Raw genomic sequence first — 24356 nt, 5'->3', positions numbered from 1 at the left:
TTATGGAGGGCGGAGCTATGCTCCTATAGGCAGTCCTTGAATTTCAGCAGTTCAGTTAGTGACGGTTCAAAGTTACAACAGCATTGAAAATTAACTTGGGACCATTTTTCATAGTTACAACCTTGGCACCATCCTTGTGATCAAAATTCAGACACTTGGCCACTGACTCATTTTAATGACAGTTGGAGTGTGATCCCCTTTTGCGACCTGACAGTCAAAGTCCAGAGGGAAGCCAGATTCACTTAACAACTCTGTTACTAATTTAACTGCAGGAATTCAAGTAACCCCTGTGACAAGAAAGGTCGTAAAATGGAGCAAAATTCACTTAAGTGTTTCACTTAGCAACATAAATTTTATGCTCAATTATGGTCATAAGTCCAGGACTACCTGTACTTCAGCAGGTGATGTATCTTGGGTGTTTGCCTTCGTACAAAAGTCCACTGGTAGACAAAAACACACCTTTACTCTGAGTTCTGAAGAAAAATAAAAACATATAGGTAGTTGTTGACTTACAACTATTTGTTTAGTGACTGAAGTTACAACGGCACTGAAAAAAGTTACTTATGACCATTTTTCACACTTAGGATCCGTTGAAGCATCGCTGAGTTCACATCTTCAAAATTCAGGCGCTTGGCAACTGACTCATATTTATGACGGTTACAGCATCCTGATAACGATGTGATCACCATTTGTGACCTTCCCAGCTGGCTTGTGACAAGCAAAGTCAATAGGGGAAGCCAAATTTGTTTAATGGCCGCATGATTCACTTTATAACGGCTATGATTCGCTTAAGAACTATGGCGAATAGCCAGAAAAGGCTACGCTGGCATTCAAAGTCTGCAGAGTTTGGGGGAAAGGAAAAAGAAACTTCATACGCATAATTCAGACACTCGATTATGGACTCTCAGGATGTGACTGCATTTAAAAACAATAGTATTTTGCATATGTTTTTAATCCTTTTAAAAGTTCTGTCTGAGAGAAGCCATATAGTTTAAAAGAAGACTTGTTTTCAGCTGCATTTCTACAGTACCACTTGGTGCTTGATGAAGGAGTTAAGTGTCTTCTTTCTGAACTGGGTTTTATCCTATATATACAGATGGGTGAATTTGCCTGAGGGATAAAGCAAGTGGCCAGCTGCAAAAGTCATAGTGTTTGTTACACAGATTGCCAGATATGAAATAAAGTATATGTAGATATTTCGATAGAAAATATTTGTAGTTCAGGGGTAAATTGTTGGGTCCTTGGTGCTCCCTCAGCTTGGTGGTTTTCATTGAGATGTTTCATGACCCAACTGGGTAACATCTTCAGTGCTAGAAGTGGGGAGGAGGACTGTGGGATCCTTGGTGCTCTCTGAGCTTGGGTGTTTTCTTGCAGACATTTCATGGCCCAACTAGGTGACATCATCAGTGCTAGAAGGGAATGGGATTTGTGGAGAAGAGGAGGACTCTGAGGTCTTTGGTGCTCTCTGAGCTTGTTAGTTTTCTTGTAGATATTTTATTACCCAATTAGGCACTTGATGTTACCTAGTCAAGTAATAAAATGTCTGTGAGAAAACACCAAGCTTAGAGAGGATCAAGGACCTCAGAATACTGTATATGTAGTTTGAGTTAAACTGGATTTCTTGGTGCTCTCTGATGTTGATGGTTTTGTTAGCCAACTAGATAACATCAGTGTGAGGGAATGTGGAGATACGCATGTAAAAAAAATTTGAAATTTAGTTCATAAACTGTTGAGAACCGGATCACATTCCATACACACCCTAAATTTCTCCCTGTAAAAGTTCCACTGTTTTTCATAAGTGGAAGTTGGTTCAAAGATAGGCAGCTATAGAAATGCTTTAAATAAATAAGTACACAAATAAGTTTTGGAATGAAAAGTGACTCCAGCTGTATTTATCAGAATGAAGAGTCTCCTTGTGGGGTTTCCCCCTCTGGCTAGTCATTTGATGCCAACAGGCAATCTTCATTAGGAGAGCAAGGCTGCATGACGATTAAAGCTCTCTAATAACCATCCTTAGTGCTGAACAGATTAAGCTTTGCAAAAATGTTGAGATCTGTAATTATCCCCGCCTGGAAACAAAGACAAGCGGGTTACCAAATCCCAATCAGTGGATTAGAATCATAGGATTCTAAAGCTGAGAGGCACCTTGGAGGGCTTCTAGTCCAAACCCCTGCTCAAGCAAAAGACTCTAGTCTATGCCATGCTGGACAGATGCTTGTCCAATCTCTTCTTGAAAACCTCCAGTGTTGGAGCATTCATAACTTCTGCAGGCAAGTTGTTCCACTGATTAATTGTTCTTACTGTCAGGAAGTTTCTCCTTAGTTCTAGGTTGCTTCTCTCCTTCATTAGTTTCCATCCATTGCTTCTTGTCCTGCCTTCAGGTGCTTTGGAGAATAGCTTGACTCCCTCTTCTTTGTGGCAACCCCTCAAATATTGGAAAACTGCTATCATGTCACCCCTAGTCCTTTTAATTAAACAAGACATACCCAACTCCTGCAACCGTTTTTCATATGTTTTAGCCTCCAGCCCCCTATTCATATTTGTGGGTCTCCTCTGCACTCTTTCTAGAGTCTCAACATCTTTTCTATATTTGTGGCAATCAAAACTGGACATAATATTCTAATTGTGGTCTTACCAAGACATTATGAAGCCTTCATGTGATCTTGATGCTTTCCGTCCGTTCATGCAGCCTAGGACAGTGTTGGCTTTTTTGGCGGCTGCAGTCCACTGCTCGCTCCATCCGTCCATCCATCCATCCATCCATCCATCCAATTTATGATGGTGACTCAGTTTAAGTGACTGAGCGGCTATTTAACCATACTTAGAATAGAATAGAATAGAATAGAATAGAATAGAATAGAATAGAATAGAATAGAATAGAATAGAATAGAATAGAATAGAATAACAGAGTTGGAAGGGACCTTGGAGGTCTTCTAGTCCAACCCCCTGCCCAGGCAGTGGTACTTAAGTGGTGGTCCATCAAGACTCCAAGATCCGTCTTGAAATTATTACTGTTGAGCCAGGTACCTCCTAGTCTGAGGGGTCCTCAGTGTTCTCTGAGTTGCTGGTTTTCTTGCAGACGTTTCATGACCCTAATTAGGTAACATCATCAGTGCGATGATAATAAGATCCTGTCTTATATTTTTTTGAACCCCGAAATAAGCGCTTGGCTTTATTTTTGGGGAGGTCTTATTATTTTGGGGCACGTGGAGGAAACCAGAGGAAATGGTAGGGACCGGCTGTGCACGCGTTTAAATATTTTTGGGGAGGGCTTATTTTCAGGGGGGGCTTATTTTAGCGCATGCGCTCAAAAGCCTGTTTGGGCTTATTATCAGGGGATGTCTTATTTTTGGGGAAACAGGGTAGAAGACTGTGAAGTTCTTCGTGCTCTCTGAGCTCGGTAGTTTTCTTATAGATGTTTTATTACCCTACTAGGCACTGATGATGTTACCTAGTTAGGGTCATGAAACGTCTGCAAGAAATCAAGCAAGCTCAGAGAGCACCCAGGACTCCTCATTTCAACCCTGATATACAAATATTCTCCTTTATTGGCACCTCCTATTCTATCCCTGTGCATTTGGCTTTTCTTGCCTAAGTAAGTGTAAAAAGTTGCTTTTCTCACCATTGAATTGCATTTTGCTCCAATGCTCCAGTCTTTTGAGATCCTTCTGGATCTGGAGGTTTCACAGAGCATGTATTGCAGGGATTGTTAAATTGGCTTGAGTTAAATTTTAAATTGATTTTAAATTGGAATTTTTTAATTACGGCCAAATATTTAATTATTTTAAACAATTTTTAGATTTTGTATGTCTTGTTTTTACTTTGGCTGTTTACCGCCCTGAGTCCTATATTGGAGAAGGGCGGTATAGAAATTTAAACAAATAAATAAATAAATTGTCTTCATGGCAGATTAAATACTTTCTGTGGAGAAGGTTCTGAATTCAACAGACCTAGGAAAGATCTCTCCTTCAGTCTCTGTACTGAATGTCTATTGAGATTCTCTGTCATCCAAGTCATGGTTGTCCCAATGGTGCTTTTTTTTCCCCAAGAGGCAACCAGACTTTCTGGTTTTTCTTTGAAGACGTTTCGCTTCTTATCCAAGAGGCTTCTTCAGCTCTGTTCTTCTTCTTCAGAGCTGAAGAGGCTTCTTGGATGAGAAGCGAAATGTCTTCAAAGAAAAACCAGAAAGTCCATTTTTCCCCTGAAAAAAAGCACCTTTGGGACACTACTTAATTTTTGATTGATTGATTACTTTATTGGCCAAGTGTGATTAGGCACACAAGGAATTTGTCTCCAGTTTTTTCTTTATCCTTTTCCTAAAATGTCCTCAGATTGTGGAATTCTAGGCTATTTTGTCTGTTTGTTGTGCAAGGCTTCCAATACAACCATGCATTCAAACGTCTTCATTTCCATGATGCGTGTAATGGCAATCCTCCAATTACGATGGCAATTGGGACCAAAATTTCCATTACTAAGTAAAGTGGTCATTAAGTGAGTTGCGCCCAATTGTACGACCTTTTTCTACCCGGGTTGTTAAGCGAGTCACTGCCATTAAGGGAATTATCATAACTCGGGGCAGTGAACATTTCTAGTAAGTCCTTCCTCTATTTTCTCCACAACAACCCTGTGAGGCGGGTTGGACTGAGTGATTGCTATTTGGTGGATTCATATACGCATATTTACATTTTCTATATAATTTGTGTGTGTGTGTGTGTGTGTGTGTGTGTGTGTGTGTGTGTGTACACATGTATATTTTTGGGTCCTGTAATTATTTTTGTTTGTTTTTCTGTTATTTTGTTACATTTTTTTTTTTTTTGGCTTTTACCCGGTTCAAAGTCACCCAAGGGATGGGCCGCTATATAATTTGACCGAATGAAAGAGATTATGCTGCATAATATAAGGATAAAAAATGCCTCTTTGACACTTAACACCCACACACAAAAAAAAGAGACTTTCACACTATCACTTTTTCCTCAGGGAGCCGCCGATCCCGCCTTTTTATTTTGGTCGTGGAGATCACGTGTTGGTGACGTCACCCGGCCCCTCCCCTTCTCCCCTCCCGATTCGCTAGTAAACAGTTCGTGTTAGTTAGTTAGTCTCTCGCTCCCAATCCGGAGCGAGAGACTCCCCAATCCCCGTCTGCCCCTCCCTTTTTTTTTTTCCTATTCCTATTCCTCCGCCCCTGTCAGCATCACGTGATCGAAGACCCCGAGCCGGGAACCTCCCGAGGAGACTACTGAGGAGAAGAGTGCGCGAGGCGGAAGAGGCTTGCTGCGCAGGCGCCGACCGCAGCCGCGGGGCGGGCGGGCCAAGACGAGCCAACGCGCCTTCCTCCGGCTTGGTCACGTGCCGCGCTGAAGGGAGGGAGACGGGGAGGAGGCGGAGTATACGAAGGGGGGGAGGAGAAGAAGGGAGGTCACGTGACTGTGGGAAGAGGGGGGGGCGCCGCCGCCGCCGCCGCCACCAGTGCTGCCGCCGACGCTTTGTGAGCACGTTGGGCAGGTAACGAGCGCGCGCGTCCGCGGCGAGGGCGGGTGGGGGGCCGCGCGGGTGGGGGCTTGTCCGCGGGCCCGCGCACGGTCGGCGGGGTGGGGGTGGGCGTCCGTTCTCCCTCAGGGCGGTGGGCGAGCGGGGGGGGGTGGGGGCTTCAGAAGCGCCTCAGCGCCCCCCCTTTTTTTTCGTCCCCTCAGAATGGCGCCTCGCGAGGGGGAGGGGGAAGGAGGAGGAAGAGGAGGAGGCGGGCCCGCGACCCCCTGAGGGAGACTTTTAGGGACAAACCTCCCCCCCTTCCTGAGGGGAAACCTCGAGAAGGGAGGGGGTGGGGGGGAACTTTCCCCTCAGGCGGACTACACTCCCCATGCTCCCCAGCGCTGAGCCCGTATGGGGCCTATCAAGGGGGCTTTGCCTCCCCTCCCCTTCCCCAAAAGAGGCAGAATAAGTGACATTTTCGGAGGGGGGGGAGCAAAGGTGGTGGGTCCTCAATCCCCCTTCTGTTCCCCCTCCTCCTCCTCCTCCTTTTCCGGGGTCACTTTCTACTTTTATTTATTAATTTATTTATGATTCCGTCTCTATATGCAGCCCCATTCTCTGCTTCCCCCCCCCTTTTGAGATCACTTTCTACTTTTATTTATTTATTTATTCCATTTCTCTGCCCCCACCCTTATTTCTCTTCCTCTCCCCCCCCTTTTTGAGATCACTTTTTACTTGTATTTATTAATTTATTATCCCATTTCTGTATGCAGCCCTATTCTCTGCCCCCTCCCTTTTTGAGATCACTTTCTACTTTTATTTATTTATTCCATTTCTCTTTCTCCCCCCCCACCCCCCACTATTGTCTCCCACCCCCTTTTCGAGGTCACTTTTTACTTTTACTTGTTATTTTTTGGTATTCCATTTCTCTGCCCCCACCCTTAGTTCTCTTCCTTTCCCCCCCCCTTTTTGAGATCACTTTTTACTTGTATTTATTAATTTATTATCCCATTTCTGTATGCAGTCCTATTCTCTTCCCCCCTCCTTTTGAGATCACTTTCTACTTTTATTTGTTCTTTATGATTCCATTTCTCTGCCTCCCCTATTCTCTCCCCCCTCCTTTTTGAGATCACTTTTTAATTTTATTTATTATTATCCTATTTCTATATGCAGCCCTATTCTCTGCCTCCCCCCCCATCACTTTCTACATATATTGGTATTCTTTATTATTCCATTTCTCTGCCGCCCTATTCTCTCCCTCCCTCCCTTTTTGAAATCACTTTTTACTTTTATTTATTATTTATTATTCCATTCCTATGCAGCTCTAGTCTCTCCCCTTGCGTGGCGCCACCCCCTCCCTTCGAGGTCACTTTCTACTTTTATTTAATTCTTATTTACGATTCCATATCTTGCAGTCTATTGGAGGGGACAAGAAGCTTATGTGGGGCGCCCCGCCCTTGCTTGGCTGCCCTGGCATCTGCCATGGAAAATCCAAAAATGTGCTCCCTCCCAGCTTCCCCTTCTCTGAGCCCAGTTTTATTTTGGGAGGATAGCAATCCCTTCCCAGGGTGGGTGCCTCTGCTGCCCTTGGCTCCCTTCCCAGGATTGGCCGTCTCCCCCCTCCTGCTTGGAACAGGGGGTCTCCCCGCCCTCCAGTCCTTCCTGGCACAGCCTGGGGTCTGCATGGGACAGAAGGATTGCCTGTCGCCTCCCTTGCTTGCTTTGTGTGTGTCTTCCTGGGTCAGGCTGGTGGGAGAATGATTTCAATCCAGCTCTTTTCCAGAGTAGTCCTTGAGTTTGGACTTATTTACTACATATAGATATAGATAGTCCTCGACTTATGACCACAAATGAGCCCAAAATTTCTGTTGTTAAGTGAGACATTTGTTCACTGAGTTTTGCCCCATTTTAGGACTTTTCTTGTCACGGTTGTTAAGTGAATCACTGCAGTTGATAAGTTAGTAACTCGGTTGTTAAGTGAATCTGGCTTCGCTGTTGACTTTCCTTGTCAGAAGGTGGAAAAATGTGATCCCATGACCTCGGGACACTGCAGGACACATCATAGATATGAACTAATGGCCAAGCACCTTGCTTCTGATCACATGATCATGGGGATGCTGAAAAAGTCATAAGTATGAAAAACCTTCATAAGTCACTTTTTTCAGTGCTGTTGCAATTTTAAATGGTCGTTAAATGAACTGTTGTAAGTCAAGGACTACCAGTAAATCCTCTACTTATAGCAGTTCATTTAGTGATCATTTTTCACACTTAAGACCATTGCAGCCTCCCCATAGTTATGTGATCAAAATTCAGATACTTGACAACTGACTCATATTTATGACGGTTGCAGTGTCTTGGGGTCATATGATCTCCTTTTGGGTTCTTCTGACAAGCAAAGTCAATGGGGAAGCCAAGTTCACTTAACAACCGTGTTACTCTCCTAATAATTGGTCGTAAAATGGGACAAAACTCTCTTAACAAATGTCTCACTTAGCAACAGATTTTGGGCTCAATTGTGGTCCTAAGTCGAGGATTACCTGTAGATAAAGCTGCCCAACTCACAGCTAACGAGGTGACTCCTGGAGGCTTACAGAATTTCAATAAACGTATTGTGTTTCTGAAGTCTGTTCTTGTTGACTAATGAAACCTTAGTAACAGTAGTTGACTTGTTTCTTTTTGGAGTGGTGAGAGTTTAAAAAACAATTTTCAGGTTTAACTGCAGGGAGCATGGCTGAATCTATTTGGCAGAGATGCCTTAGTAACTGTATACAGGTAGTCCTCAACTTACAACTATTTGTTTAGTGACCGAAACACTGAAAAAAGTGGCTTATGACCCCTTTTCACTCTTATGGACCATTGCAGCATCCCATTGGTTACATGATCAAAATTGCATGGCTTGGCAACTGACATGTATTTATGACGGTTGCAGTATCCTGGGGTCACGTGATCCTCTTTTGCAACTCTCTGAGAAGCAAAGTTAATGGGAAAGCCAGATTCACTTAACAACCACGTTGCTAACAACTGCATTGATTCACTTAACAACTGTGGCAAAAAAGGTCATTCAGTGAGGCAAAACTCACTTAACAACTGTCCTGCTTAGCAGTGGAAATTTTGGGCTCGGTGCTGGTCATAAGTCGAGGACTGCCTGTGTGTCCAATCCTGCAGATATTCTGAGCCTAGCTCTCCTCTGCCTTAACCATTGAGCTTTGTTTGGGGGTTGAAAGCAGGATTAGTGTTTTTTTCAACTTGAGCAACTTTTTAAGATTTGTGGATTTCGATTCTTGGAATCCCCTACCCAGCCATGCATGCAAGAGGAGAGATAGATGGAAGAGAGGGATGGAGGAAAGGGAGAGAAGGGAGGGAGGGACGGAGGGAGGGAGGGAGGGAGAGAGAAAAGGAAGGAAGGGAGGGTGGGTTCTGGAGGTTGAAGTCCACACATCTTAAAATTGCCAAGCTTGGGAAACACTGATCCAGAGGGCAACAGAGGGAAAGAGTGTTCCAGGTGTTGAACTGCTGTCCTGGACAGGTGAATTAAAAGTCAAAGCGTTCACAAGTTGCTTATATCTAAAGTAGATGATTCTGCAAAATTGAAACTAGTATTTCTTGTGGAGTGAATTTCCTGATTGTTAACTGGTCTCCCAGTAAATGAGCCTTAGAAACTACCGGTATTAAGTAGTTGCTTGATAGTAAACAACTCACAGCTTTTCTCTTAATTTGAGTGAACATTGAAAAGGGAATTAAAATGTACAAATCGGGGTAATGTTGGCTGGAAAAGTGGAAGGCCCACCTTGACTTTTGAAACAATTTTCATCCCACCTTTCATCCAAGAAATAGGTGGATTTGAGTGTAAGGATGAAGGAATTAAAAAAAATCTGCAAGCCGTCTTTGAAATCTCTTTATTTTGCAGTTAAATTTTTAGTAACATCTAGCCAGACACCAATTCTTTATTTAGCAAGTGTCTATTGTTTTATATGAGCTGCATTCTTTAAATCTTGGGAAGAAGCTGTCCAACTTTAGACTTTTTTTTTTTTTTTTGCAAACTTATTCAGAGGACATTTTCTCTGTTTTACCATACTAGCTTTAAGATTCTGCTGCACTACATATATACCTCACCTCCAACGTATTTTTATACTAGGTATACTGGATTAAAAATGTATGCAATTATTAGAAGCATAGTTGGAGAAGCCAGGATTTCTTCAGATCTCAAATATCTTGAAAGTTTGCCAAAGTCTATAGGTTGTGCTAAATACCGATAATCCTCGATTTACAACCATTTATTTAGTGACTGTTCAAAGTTGCAACGGCACTGAAGAAAGCGACTTATGACCAGTTCTCACACTTAATGGCCATTGCAGCATCTCCGTGATCACAGCAAAATTTCGGTGCTTGGCAACTGGCTAGAATTTTTGTCAATTGCATTGTCATGATGTTATGTGATTGCTGTTTGCGAATTTCCCAGCTGGCTTCTGACAAGCCATGGGGAAAGCCAGATTCGCTTAACAACCACATGATTCACTTGTGCCAATAACTAGCGATTCTCTTGGCAACCATGGCAAAAGAATTGATAAAATGGGGTGCAACTCACTTAACAACTGCCTTGGTTACCAATTGAAATTTTTGGACTCAATTCTGGTCGTAAATCTAGGACTACCTATAGTTGGATCCCTCCTTGATTGGTTTCCATCCATTGCTTGTTGTCCTGCCTTCAGGTGCTTTGGAGAATAATAGGTTGACCCCCTCCTTTGTGGCAGCCCCTCAAATATTCGAACGCTGCTATCATACCCAATTCCTTCAACAGTTCTTCATATGTTTTATCCTCCAGACCCCTAATTATCGTTGTTGCTCTTCCCTGCATTCTTTCTAGAGTCTCAACATCTTTTTTACATTGTGGAGACCAAAACTGGATGCAGGATTCCAAGTGTGGCCTTACCAAGGCATTATAAAGTGGTGTTAACACTTCACATGATCTTGATTCTATCCCTCTGTTTATGCAGCCTAGGATTGTACTGTATTGGTTTTTTGGAAGCTGTGCCACACTGTTGGCTCATACTTAAGTGATTGTCCACCAGGACTCCCTATATCCCTCTCGATGGTAAAAATTACCATATGTTAATTTTTATCAGTACATCCTAAATTTATTAATTTGGGCATGACTGATGCACAGGCTTACTTATTTTTGGTTTCCTGTGTGTCTGTATCACTAAAATAGTGCCAATATCTGCCTCACTATAAGTACAACTTAGATTGTCAGACACAATTCTCTGCCAGTGTATTTGTTTGCTTAGTATATTTCGTTTACTTTTTTGTTTGATTGCAAAAAATTCTATTGCTGGATTTGTGACATTTTCAGTATTTTCTTTCCTTTTTGTAATGACAGGATGTGGAGTTGTTTGTGAGTAAAAATCAACAACAAAAGAAATGGAGATTGCAAAAGCATTACCATGCAGCTTTTTCTGGTGTTGACGAAATGCCTTCGGATTGAATTCCTGCTTCCTTGAAAACGTTTGTTGAATGCATTAGATTTGCATTCCTTCAAGCTATTATTTTAAAATCATTTGGTAGGGTGAAGAATACAGTTAATCTCAACTACCCCATTCTTTTAAAAAGAAAAACACAGATTTAAGATTTCTTACATATTCTAAGCTTTAAAAGTTTGTAAGCTGCAAATTAAGAAATAAGGCATAATTAAGCATGAAACTTTCCAGCAGTTTCTAAAAACAATTTATCTCGTTTGATAACCTTTCAGCGTATAATTTACTCTTTCTCAATCTGTATTTATGTGGAGTTATATCGTCTGAAACCAAGGTCCTTATATTTTAATAATTCACCCTATCAGCACCAATAACTATCAAAGGTACTCTCACTCCATAAAAATAGTTAGGATTAGCTTTGTATGGAAAAAATATAGTCTGCCATAGGGTTGTGTTATAGAAGCTCTGGGCTAAGATCACTTCTAGCCTATTCAGTAATCCCGCCCTGGTCAAAATAACTTCCCTTTCCATCTTCCCAAAACAAGGTGATATGTGGGCACCTATGAATTTCTCTGCTTTTTGTTTCACTGAGGCTAAAATATTTCTATGCTGAAACATTCCTTCTTCAACACAGATATTCCTTGACTTAATGGCCACAATTGAACCCAAAATTTCAGTTGCTAAGCGAGACAGTTAAGTGAGTTTTGCTCCATTTTATTTATTTATTTATTTATTTATTTATTTATTTATTTATTTATTTATTTATTTATTTATTTATTTATTTATTTATTTATTTATTTATTTATTTATTTTATTTATTTTATTTATTTTATTTATTTATTTATTGGTTCGATTTATATGCCGCCCTTCTCCGGAGACTCAGGGCGGCTTACAATGCGTTAAGCCTTCATACTTTTGTATATACCTGCTTAGTAGGGCTTTCGGCCCACCCCAAGCGGTGTTCTTTTTTATACAAAGTCACCTTATTGCCCCCACAATCCGGGTCCTCATTTTACCTACCTCGAAAGGATGGAAGATTGGGATATATCCAGTAAGGGACATTTTGAAGTTAGAAAACTCAAACCTCAGTTTTGTACACTTCCAATGCAGGTAGTCCTTGACTTACGACCACAATTGAGCCCAAAATTTATGTTGCTAAGTGACACATTTGTTAAGTGAGCTTTTTCCCATTTTACAACTTTTCTTGTTGCGTTTGTTAAGTGCATCGTTACAGTTGCTAACTGTACATGGTCATTAAGTGAGTCCAGCTTCCCCATTGACTTTGCTTGTCAGAAAGTCACAAAAGGGGATCATGTGATCCCGGAACACAGCAGGCGTCCTAAATATGAACTAGTTCTCAAGCATTCGAATGTAAATTACATGACCTTGGGGATGCTTCGTTGGTCATAAGTGTGGAAAATGGTCATAAGTCACTTTTTTCACTGCCGTCGTAACTTTGAATGGTCACTAAATGAATTGTAAGTCGAGGACTACCTGTATTGTATTGTGCCTTTTTAAAAATCTCCTTGCAGTATTAAAGTTTCAGCCAGGACAATTTCCCACACAATCAAGTAGCAGTGATCCAATTAAAAATGTATTTTAAGGTTAGGGTCAGCTTGATAACTTCCTGAAATGAATTCAAAAGGAATTCTATGTCACCAGGCGTTCCTCCTGCTTGATTTGCAACCTCCCTGTGGGCCAAGGTTTAAAAACCTCTGCAAAAAAGTAAGGTTAAAACAACTTTAGAAATGTTTTTTCTCTACTTGCCTGTGTTCCATTATTTTTTTTCTGAGCCATAAAAATAATTCTGTGTAACCTTGGTTTTACAGTAACTATTTTCATGTCTCTCTAGGCATGAATGTAAGCTAGTTTGTGTATAGCTGTATTGTAGATGCTTTGGCTGTATCTTCCCTAGTGCCATGTGTGTGGAATAGGAATTCGGCATACTCAACTAGTGTTAAATGAAATGTTTTGATTTTTTTTTTTCCAAGTCCTGTTTATTACCACTATTCCATGTTCTAACAGAACAGCCAGATAATCTGATAAAACAGTTAATGTTAGTATTAGTGAAGTTTCTGTAGTATTGAATAAGCTTTGTTCATTCCTTATCCTTGGGAAAAAATCCTTTTTAAGAATTAAAAAAAGTGTATTTAAATATTTATGCTGGCTTGCTTTTTACCTTATGCTTTGTAAGCAATTTTATTGTGCTTGGAAATACAAATACGAAATGGCTGTAACTATGGATTTTTATAAATATATGAGTGATGGAATGAAGGAAAATACTCCTCGCTATTTAAATAATTGGGAGTAAGATTACCATATTGTATAGGATAGGTTGTTCCCTTTCAAATTTGTAAAGCAGAAAATCCTTATTAATGTAGTTCCACAATATTGTTTTCCACTAAAAATGTTTTAATCTTCACACTATCACAAGGTCATCTAAGGACAGCTAGGTTGTAAGTTTTCTGTTTCAGATTCCTACTAAATCTTTCTGTGGTTTATTGATTTTAGAATCTGACTAGGAACTAGACCTCTCTGTTGTGATTTTCATTTTGGAGTAAATTTATATTTTGAGACATTCCTCATCTTCCTTCTGCTTTCTAAAGAAAAGCTATGTCACTAAAAGCTGATTGTGGCAGGAGTTTATCTCAAGGAGCATAAAACATATGTCCAGAACTGATCAGTTTCTTCCAGACAAAAAATGCTAATCTGTCTATAAAGGTAGAATTAGAATTATAAAGATAGATGGTGACGGCGTGTTGCTGTATAACTCAGTCTTGTCTTTTCAGAACTGAGAGACTCAATTATCATACATTTCTGTTAGTTAGTGGGAGGGTAAAGAATCCCTGAAAAATGCTGAAGCTCCAGCTGTTGACACTGGACGTCTGGATCAAAATTTCCTTTAATATCTGAAAGCCCATCAGAAATTGTGCTTTCTGATTTTTTTCTCCAGAGGAAAAGTGAAGCTTGTGAACAGCCCAAGGCCAGCCTTGAACACCAAGTGGCTACTAGCAAAGGACACTGTTTAGAAAGAATGGTACATGAAAAATGGAAAGCATTTTGTGGTTCAGAAGAAACAAGCCCTGAGCAATTTGTTTCTCCATGCTTTGGTGAGATCAAAATCCAAAATAGCTTAGGATGTTTTGGCCGTGAGAAACACGCTTCTTGGGTTGCAGCAAATCTGGAGGACGGGTGGCTGGCAGGAAAGAGATACAGATACTCTCTGCTTCTGTGCCACCGTTGACTTAATTGTAGCCTCCCTTGCACTTCTTATTTATTTTGTATGTGATGAGAACGTGACAGAAGAGAAGTAAACATACACACACAGTCAATGATAAAGGTTTGCAGGGGTACAGCAGTGATCCCATAACTGCATGTCCAATTCAGCTGTCCCGCAGATCTCACCTCTGGCATTATGTCATGCAGATGTTCTAGGGAACCAGGGAATGCATGTTGTCGTGGACAGTCTCGCCCAATATTATTATTATTATTATTATTATTATTATTATTATTATTATTATTATTATTATTATTATTATTATTATTATTATTATTTATTGGTTAATCTTTAGTGAGATTCACAGCCTTTGAGGCTGGTTAATAGCTCAGCAGCTCGAGTCCTAACCAAGGACCTAGGAACTGTTAAGGTATCGTCGGAGGATGTAAGCTGTTCCGAGTAAGGTGGTTTTTTGTAGAGTCAAAATGTTCAAGTCCGGCAAATTTAGAATTTCTAAATAGCGGGGTAGCCCTTTGGGTATTGCTCCGAGGGCTCCAATTACAATCGGGACAACACATAATTTCTTTTTCCACAGTCGCTCAACTTCAATTTGCAAGTCCCGGTACTTTGTGATTTTTTCTTGCTGCTTATCTTCAATCCGTGCATCACCAAGTATTGCAATGTCATTGAACTAGACTTTTTTCTTTTCAACTATTGTTATGTTAGGTGTTGTGGACCAAGTGCCTGTCAGTCTGAATCCTAAAGTCCCACAAGATCTTGAGTTTCTCATTCTCTAAAACTCTTTCTCAACCTGATGTTCCCAGTGGTTTTTGCTGTACTCAAATCCAAACTTCTGGCACAATTTCCAGTGAATGATTTTAGCAACACGGTCATGGCGTTGTAGGTAGTCAGTTTGTGAAATTTTGCTGCACCCACTGATCAGGTGATCGACTGTCTCATCTTTCTCATTGCAGAGGCGGCATTTGCTGTTGGTGGTAACATGTTGAATTTTTGCCTTCATACAGTTTGTGGCTAGGGCTTGTTGTTGAGCTGCCAAAATAAAGCTTTCAGTTTCTTTTCTCAGTACTCCTGATCTTAACCAGTTCCAAATTAGTTTCTGGTCAGCTTTGCCTTCAATACTTTTCAAGTATTGGCCATGCAGAGCTTTGTGTTTCCAATTTTCAGCTCGCTGCTGCTGCTGCTTCTTCTTCTTCTTCTTCTTCTTCTTCTTCTTCTTCTTCTTCTTCTTCTTCTTCTTCTTCTTCTTCTTCTTCTTCTTCTTCTTCTTCTTCTTCTTCTTCTTCTTCTTCTTCTTCTTCTTCTTCTTCTTCTTCTTCTTATTATTATTATTATTATTATTATTATTATTGCAGAGCTTTGTGTTTCCAATTTTCAGCTCGCTGCTTCTTCTTCTTCTTCTTCTTCTTCTTCTTCTTCTTCTTCTTATTATTATTATTATTATTATTATTATTATTATTATTATTTATTAAATTTTTATACCGCCCTTCTCCTGAAGGACTCAGGGCGGTGTACAGCCATATTAAAACAAACATATACCATAAAATTTAAAAACAATTTAAAATATATAAAAATTTGGCCCTTATGTTAAAAACTACAAACACCCAATTAAAAGTCATTAATTTTCATAGTTGGCATATCAGCACCTTTGCATTTGAAGCAGCCATTTGTCATAGAATCATAGAGTTGGAAAGCACATCAATGAATCAATACCAGAGCTGAAATGGACCTTGGAGGTCTTCTAGTCCAACCCCCTTCTCAAGCAGGAGACCCCATTTCAGACAGGTGGCTGTCCAGACTCTTCTTAAAGACCTCCAGTTATGAAGCATCTGGTGGCAAGCTGTTCCACTGGTTAATTGTCCTCACTGTCAGGAAGTTCTTAATTCCAGGTTGCTTCTCTCCTTGATTAGTTTCCAACCTATTGTTTCTTGTCTTGCCTTCTGGTGCTTTGAAAAATACATTGACCCTCTCCTGTTCTTTGTGGCTGCCCCTCAAATCTGGAACACAGCTATCATGTCACCCCTAGTCCTTCTTTGTATTGTTTACTGAGCTTTGATCATGTCACCATTGAGATACTTCAGTGGTCGCAAATGAGTAAAACAGTCGTGAATCACTTTTTTCAGTAACTTTGAAGGTCATTAAATGAACTGTTGCAAGTCGAGGACTATTTGTACAACCTTACTGATATTACAGAATATTTGTAGCTCATGGTTGAAGTGGATAATCCTTGGTGCTCTCTGAGCTTGGTTGTTTTCTTGCAGACGTTTCATGAACCAACTAGGTAATGTCATCAGTGCTAGAAGGGGGTGGGCTAGATCAGGGGTCCCCAACCTTTCAGACCTCAGGGACCATTAAATTCATAATTTTAAATCCCGCGGACCACTAATATGATCTACCTAATGACCAGCTGGGTAGGCGTGGCTAGGTAGTCATGTGACTGAGTGGGTATGGCTAACTGGATGTCACTCACATTGATGGGTGTCTCGCCAGCCTCTACGCGCCCCTCCCCTCCCAGCCACGTCTCCCCTGCCTGCCCAGGCTCCTTAAGGTCCCAAAAGGAAGCAGTTGTTGGAGCTAAGCATCCACCACGAGGAAGAGTTGGCAAAACAGCTGGCTCAGTTCAAATTGAATCTGACCAAGAAGGAGGCTCAGCAGAAGCACCTCACTGAGGACTAGGAGCATAGGCTTTCCAAGCAGAGGGAAGACCTGCAGGAGTGCAAGGCCAGGTACCGGCGCCTGGAGGCTCAGCGGGCTGAGATGGTCAGCCAGTTCCAGGCCATGATGCAATCCCACTGGAACGAGGCCCTTCGGCTCTTTGCCACCAGCGGCGCTTCCCTCCAGCCTTCGCCCAAAGCCCCGCACCAGGAGGCCGAAGCAGACCCCGAGTTGGAATTTCTGCCCCACTCCGACCGACAAAAAAAGACCCCAAAAGGGGACACTCTGCAGCAACACAAACGTTCATTGCATGTATCTGGCTCAGGGGTCGTAGTTTCAGGACCCCTGATTTAGTGCAATATAAAAAATGCAAATAATTTTTCTGCGGGCCACCAAAATTTTCTCGTGGACCACCAGTGGTCCATAGACCACCAGTTGGTGATCACTGGACTAGATAACTCCAAACGTAAGTAATCCAGCCTCTAAGCCAGGAATGTCCCACCTTGGCAACTTTAAGACCTGTGGACTTCGACTCCCAGAATTCTCCAACCAGATGGGGAATTCTGGGAGTTGAAGTCCACAGGTCTTAAAGTTGCCAAGGTGGGACATTCCTGGTTGAAACTGATGCCTAAAATACATACCGTATTTTTCGGACTATAAGACACACTGATGTATAAGACGCACCAAGATTTTGAAGAGGTAAGCAAGAAAAAAAAAGTCCTCCCCCTCCCCAGGAGCACTTTGCAAGCCTCCCAAACTTCACCACATCCCGTTTTTGCGATAAACGAGATGCATGGGGCGGGGCTTCGGGAGGCCAAAAATGGCTGTATTCGGTGTATAAGACGCACCAACATTTCCACCTTCTTTTGGGGGGGAGAAAGTGTGTCTCTGAAAAGTATGGTACTTGAGAACAAATTCCACGACAGAGGTGGTTCTGTCCATTCCTATGTGGGGTGGGAGGTGGGAAGGGGGATTTCCTCTTTTTCTGCACTCTTCCTAATGACTTTTCATTCATTCAAGGAATTGGCCTTTTTTTTTTCTTTTCTTCACTCCTGGTGGGAGGCAGCCCAAATTTGTAGTTTTCAAGACCGTAAGTTTGCTTCCCTGTAATTTTGTACATACCTTCTAATAGAAGCCCTCCAGGGTTTATTGGAGCTTTTTATTTTGCTGGGGCTGGATGTGTGCATTCATTTTTTGAGACACTGGCTGGTCAGGAACCACCTCCTGTTTCCCTTTTACGTTCCAAGCTTGTGGATGCGGAAGAGAGAGAGAGAAACAGGATGCTTTGATCAGGGCCCAAATCTTGGGTCACATCCTTCTTTAGAGTTGGAGAAAAAAAAGGCACGATTGTTAAGCATCTTGATATTCTTGGAGAGCCTGGCTTGACTCTAGCAGTGCAGATTTCCCTTGAATCTGGACAGGGGTTTCATAAGGTTATTTTGCACTGAACATTTTGAGATTCAGCTGTGGGGACAGTCTATGGTTCCTCCCCAGCTCCATATAGGTAGTCCTTGATTTACAGCCATCTGTTTAGTGGCTGTTCAAAGTTATACTGGCACTGGAAAAGGCAACTTACGATGGTTTTTCACACTTACGGCTGCATCTTTTTTTTTTTTTTTTTTGGCAGCATCTCCAGGATCATGTGACCAAAATTTGGGTTCTTAGCAACTGGCTCATATTTATGACGGTTGCCGTCTCCCAGTGTCACATGATCCCCTTTTGCGACCGTCTCACAAGCAAAGTCAACGGGACAGCCGGATTCGCTTAACAACCATGTTACTAACTTAACAACCGCAGTGATTCACTTAACTGACAAGAAAGGTCGTAAAATGGGGCCAAACTCACTTAACAACTGTCTCGCTTAGCCAAAATATATCAAAAGGGCTTTTTTTGGGGGGTATGGGAAGGTACATATCTTTCTATCCTTACAGGTTTGTATCATACAGGCAGTCCTCGACTTAATGGCCACAACGGAACCCAAAATTTCCACTGCTAAAACATGGCAGCTGTTAAGTGAGTTTGGCCCCATTTTGCGACTTTTCGCCACTGTTGTTACGTGAATTGTGCAGTTGTTAAACGAATCTGGCTTCCCCCATTGACTTTGCTTGTCGGAGGCTGGCTGGAATGGTGATCCTGGGAGGCCGCAGCCATCAAATACATGCCAGCTGCTAGGTGTCTGAATTTTGATCAAGTGATCTTGGGGATGCTACAATGGTTGTAAGTGTGAAAACCGGTCTTAAGTCACTTTTTTCAGTGTCGGTGTGACTTCGAATGGTCACTAAACGAATGGTTGTAAGTCAAGGATTACCTGTACCAGTTTGTTGTGGCCCGTCAGCGGCCTGTGCAATTAGTAGCTGATTTCAACAGCGAGGAGGCTGGTGTGGTGCTGCTCCAGCAGCCTGTGCAGCTGGCGCTTGAGTCAGACAATGAGGAGGCTGGAGAAGAGGAGGTGCCAGAGGCGGGGATTCAGCCAGGGCCTTCAGAACTTCCAGAAGCTCCCATAAGTGAAGAGGATGAAGATGTGCGCAGAGCTATTAAAAGGCAGGAGTGGCTCCTCAGGAGGAGGTCTCCTTGAGAGTAAGTCTTGGGGCTAATTGGCCACTCCCCTAGCCTATTTAAGGAAGGACGACGACTGAGGCAATTTGCAGGAAACAACTTCGTTCATATTCCTTCGCGTCTTGATTCCAGAAACGTTTGATTCAGCTCTTGTTTATCTCTTGTCAGTTTTCCTGCAAATTGCTTCTGGGTATTCTGCCAACCACAGTAAGAATACGGTTATCTGAAATATTGTGCCTCAGAACTGAGTTATTATTCTTTGAATTCTTGTTGGCTGTTAATGAAGTTAAATGAACAGCCCTTGTTCAGAAAAGACTGGTTTGAACTGTACTTGTGTTTGAACAACTACTAAGAAAGCTCATTAGTAGTCCTTAATTAGCAAACGAAGGTTTGTACGGACTTTGTGTGTGCTGCGTTCTTTGGGGTCCGTAGCTGGGGCAGAACACAGTTCCTCCCAATGCCTCAGCCCATTAACTGCCCGTTTTACACTGCTGCCCTTCGGATCTTGCCTTACTTGCTCTCCCCATCTGCCTTTTTCCTCTCTCAGTGGTTCATGTGGGCGCCTGGAGTCTGTACTATACAGGCAGTCCTCGACTTATGACCACAGTTGAGCCCAAAATGTATGTTGCTAAGTGAGAAATTTGTTAAGTGAGTTCTGCCCCATTTTACAGCCTTTCCTGCCACAGTTGTTAAGTGAATCACTGCAGTGGTTAAGTTAGTTGCACGGTTGTTAAGTGAATCCGGCTTCCCTATTGACTTTGCTCGTCACAAGGTCACAAAAGGGGATTATGTGACCCTAGGACACGGCGACCGTCATAAATGCGAACCAGTTGCTAAGCATCCAAATTTTGATCATGTGATCATGTCATTTGATGCTTTAACAGTCATCAGTCGCTTTTTTTCAGTGCTGTTGTAAGCTCAGACGGTCACTAAACCAACTGTTGTAAGTCGAGAACTACCTGTAATGATTCAATTTGATCCGTGTTTTCAATCAACTGAGCAGGGCAATAAATTTAAGATTATAGTCGAAAGCGTCAGTCGTTTTATTCCTAGGGCTAATAGCCAGGAAGTGGAAACATGAAAGAAAAATGCTTAGCTCAGACTTTCTCTTTGGAACCGAGGTGGTTTCCGTTATGAAATCAGCGCATTTTGGAGAAGATGCTGAGTTTTTAGCCAGCGTAATGGCACAGATTTCATCCAGCCCGAATTGAAAATTGGGTGGCACAGATGGCATCCAGGGGGTTTGCCTTCTAGGGGCAAAGCTCCCCCCCTCCTCCACTCAGGTTATTAGCAGCTGTCTTGTCTATAATAAACCAACATAGTAAGCAAAAATCTGAAGGAGTTGAAGAGACGGCTTGAACACAGACAGAGAAGGCCGAGTGCCAAATCCGCTCCTATGTAGGTTAAAGCTTGTTGAAACTTTCTTTCCTGCACAAGTTTTATCCTTAAATGAACACCTTTCAGAGATTTTCCAAGCACCCCGTCACTATTTATAGTCAAATCAGAAGAAAAATATAGTTGTTTTTTTTTTTTATTTGATTTATATGCCGCCCTTCTCCGGAGACTCAGGGCGGCTTACAGTGCGTTAAGCAATAGCCTTCATCCTTTTGTATATTTATACAAAGTCAGCTTATTGCCCCCACAAACTCGGTCCTCATTTTACCTACCTTAGAAAGGATGGAAGGCTGAGTCTACCTTGAGCCTGGCGAGATTCGAACCTGCAGAAATTGCAGGCAGCTGTGTTAATTACAGGGTGCATTAAACCACTGTACTACCAAGGCTCCAAGTTGAATGCAGGGTGGATAAAAATCAATGATTTTTTTAAAAAAATTAAAAAAATCAGATTTATTTGATTTAAATAGGATTTTTTTGATTATCAAATTTAAATTTTAATAAAATGCTTTTAAAGTAAAAATCTATCTAAAGATACTCTTCTATTTAAGATACATTAATAATTTAGTTTATTCAGCATGAAACGGAGCTTAGTTATGTAGCATGAGGCTGTATATTCTGTAATATTGGGACTGTTGGCGAATCAACAGCAGGTCAGAGGAGGAGCTGCTGCGGGACAGATGACAGTTGTTCTTTAAAAATTATGATTTAAATCGAGTTGATTTAAATCAAGCCTTTTTACTAGTGATTTAAATCATGATTTAAATCGTAATTTAAATCGACTTGATTTAAATCAAATCCACCCTGGTTGAATGTCCACTTACTTGCTGTGGCCAGTGATCTTTTGGGATAAGTTTCATGAGGATCTGAATTCTGTTGTTAATCCGAACCACTTGGCGGCAGGCCCAATTCCCAACGCATTGAAACCAATTCAGTGCATTCAGTTATTAGGCAAGAGGCTGTAGACAAAGTCATTTGTCCAACAACATGTGCTGTTTCCCCTACCCTTTTGTGGAGTTAATCAAACTTGGTAAATTCCCTGAGATACACGATGGTTAAACTTGAGCATCTTTTTGCACTGCCCTTTCAATCAATCAGAATAGAACTGGAAGCGATCTTGGAGGTCTTCTAATCCAACCCCCTGCTCAATCAGGAGATCCTATGCCATTTCAAACAAGTGGCCATCCAGTCTCTTTTTAAAAGCCTCCAGTGATGGAGCACCCACAACTTCAGGAGGCAAGTTGTTCCACTGGTTAATTGTCCTCCCTGTCAGGAAATTTCTCCTTAGGTCTAGATTGCTTCTCTCCTTGACTAGTTTCCACCCACTGTGTCTTGTCCTGCCTTTAGGTGCTTTGGAGCAGTGGTCACCAGGGTGGATTTGATTTAAATCACAATTTAAATCATGATTTAAATCACTAGTAAAAAGGCTTGATTTAAATCAACTTGATTTAAATCATGATTTTTAAAGAGCAACTGTCATCTCTGCTACTCCTTTGACCCACTGTTGACTCACCGATAGTCCCAGAGTTGCAGAATATACAGCCTCGTGCTACATAACTAAGCTCCATTTCATGCTGAATAATCTAAATTATTTATGTATCTTAAATAGAAAACTATTTTACGATAGATTTTTACCCCAAAAGTTTTTTATTAAAATAAATTCGATAAAAATCAAAAAAATCCGATTTAAATAAAAAAAATCTGATTTTTTTGATTTTTTTTTTAAAAAATCATTGATTTTTATCCACCCTGGTGGTCACCAACTGGTGGTCTGTGGACCACTGGTGGTCCGCGTGACAATTTTGGTGGTCCGCAGAAAAATTATTTGCATTTTTTATATTGCACTAAATCAGGGGTCCTCAAACTACGGCCCCTGGGCCGGATACATGCAATGAACGTTTGTGTTGCTGCAGAGAGTCTCCCCCTTCGGGGTCTTCTTGTGTGGGTCGGAGGGAGGCAGAAATTCCGACTAGGGGTCTGCTTTGGCCTCCTGGTGCGGGGCTTTGGGCGAAGGCTGGAGGGAAATGCTGCTGGTGGCAAAGAGCCGGAGGGCCTCGTTCCAGTGGGACTGCCTCATGGCCTGGAACTGGCTGACCATCTCAGCCCGCTGAGCCTCCAGGCACCTGCCTTGCACTCCCACAGGTTTTCCCTCTGCTTGGAAAGCCTATGCTCCTAGTCCTCAGTGAGGTGCTTCTGCTGAGCCGCCTCCTCAGTCAGATTCAATTTGAACTGGGCCAGCTATTTTGCCAGCTCTTTCTCATGGTGGCTGCTTAGCTCCAACAACTGCTTCCTGTTGGGACCCTAAGGAGCCTGGGTGGGCAGGGAAGGAGTGGCTGGGAGGGGAGGGGTGAGTAGAGGCCGGTGAGGCGGCCCTCGATGCGAGTGATTTTGAGTTGATCGCGCCCACCCAGTCACATGACCACCTAGCCACGCCCACCCAGCTGGCCATTAGGCAGATCATATTAGTGGTCCATGGGATTTTAAATTATGAATTTAGTGGTCCCTGAGGTCCGAAAGGTTGGTGACCTCTGATTTGGAGAATAGCCCCCCTCTTTGTGGCTGCCCCTCAAATACTGGAATACTGCTATCAGGTCACCCCTAGTCCTTCTTTGTATTGGTTACTGATATACTAATTTTTTCCCAGCCCCTTGTACACTGGTGTTTTCTCCAATAGCAAGCAGCAACTTACAAGGTTTTTAACTTGTTCATTTATTAAACTATCTCTACCCTCAATTTATCTGTAAATCTCAAAGCAGGCTTCCAAAATCTATAAAACGGTAAACCACAGAATAATACAATAAACCAAGCAACTAAATTAACATTTTTTGGGGGAAAGTAGGTTTTTGATTTTCTAAGTGGCTGTCTTAAGCCCTACATTAGGGCTTCACTATAGTTTTCCTCTATTTTCCACCTTTAGATGAAGGGAACCATCTGGTATGTTTTAATAGTTGGGGTCTCTCAGAAGTGCAAAAGGGGGAAACATGCAGGACTCTTGAGATTGTTCATTCTTCCCTACATTGTGAGCCCATCTTGACTTGAGATCTCTTTCTGTGACAACAGAATGATGTCACAAATTCAGAGCTAGGGGTGAGTTAAAGTCTGACCACAGTAGGCTTGGAAGAAGAATAGAAGGAGAAGATAAATATTGCTAGTTTTCAGTCTTGCCACTGAAGAAAATGTGGCACGGAGTGGCCAAGGTAAGGTCATAGGATGTTGGAGTCTGTTAAGCAGCTACATCTGGAGTTTTGAGGATTTTAAAGGATGCTTTTCTGTACAGTGTTGATCTGTTGGGATCCTGAATGTGATAATTTTTTTTTTTTTAAATTTGATTTATATGCCGCCCTTCTGGGAAGACTCAGGGCGGCTTACAATGTGCTCAGCAATAGCCTTCATCCTTTTTGTATATATTTATACAAAGTCAGCTTATTGCCCCCACAATCTGGGTCCTCATTTCACCTACCTTAGAAAGGATGGAAGGCTGAGTCAACCTTGAGCCTTGGCGAGATTCGAACCCTGCAGTAATTGCAGGCAGCTGGTCTTAATAAGCTTAATAACAGGGTGCCTTAAACCCCTGTACT

General features: G+C 41.9%; 1 protein-coding gene across 8 annotated transcripts in view; it reads left to right on the top strand.

Annotated features, from left to right (window-relative positions):
• Nucleotides 1–5045: 5045 nt before the first annotated feature.
• UBAP2 (ubiquitin associated protein 2) overlaps nucleotides 5046–24356 on the top strand; it is a 124677-nt gene continuing 105366 nt past the window's right edge. For 4 of the 8 annotated variants that reach the window (XM_060684428.2, XM_060684427.2, XM_060684426.2 and 1 more), the window contains exon 1: nucleotides 23889–23975. The gene's annotated coding sequence lies outside the window, so the exon portion shown is untranslated. Of the gene's footprint in view, nucleotides 5503–23888; nucleotides 23976–24356 lie in introns of those variants that run through there. The other 4 variants (XM_087885468.1, XM_087885467.1, XM_087885466.1 and 1 more) reach the window with 2 other exon arrangements.

Source organism: Pantherophis guttatus, chromosome 2 (assembly GCF_059756535.1).
Source record: "Pantherophis guttatus breed Tessera chromosome 2, ASM5975653v1, whole genome shotgun sequence".
NCBI lineage: Eukaryota > Metazoa > Chordata > Lepidosauria > Squamata > Colubridae > Pantherophis > Pantherophis guttatus.
This window is presented reverse-complemented; position numbering and strand designations above follow the sequence as displayed.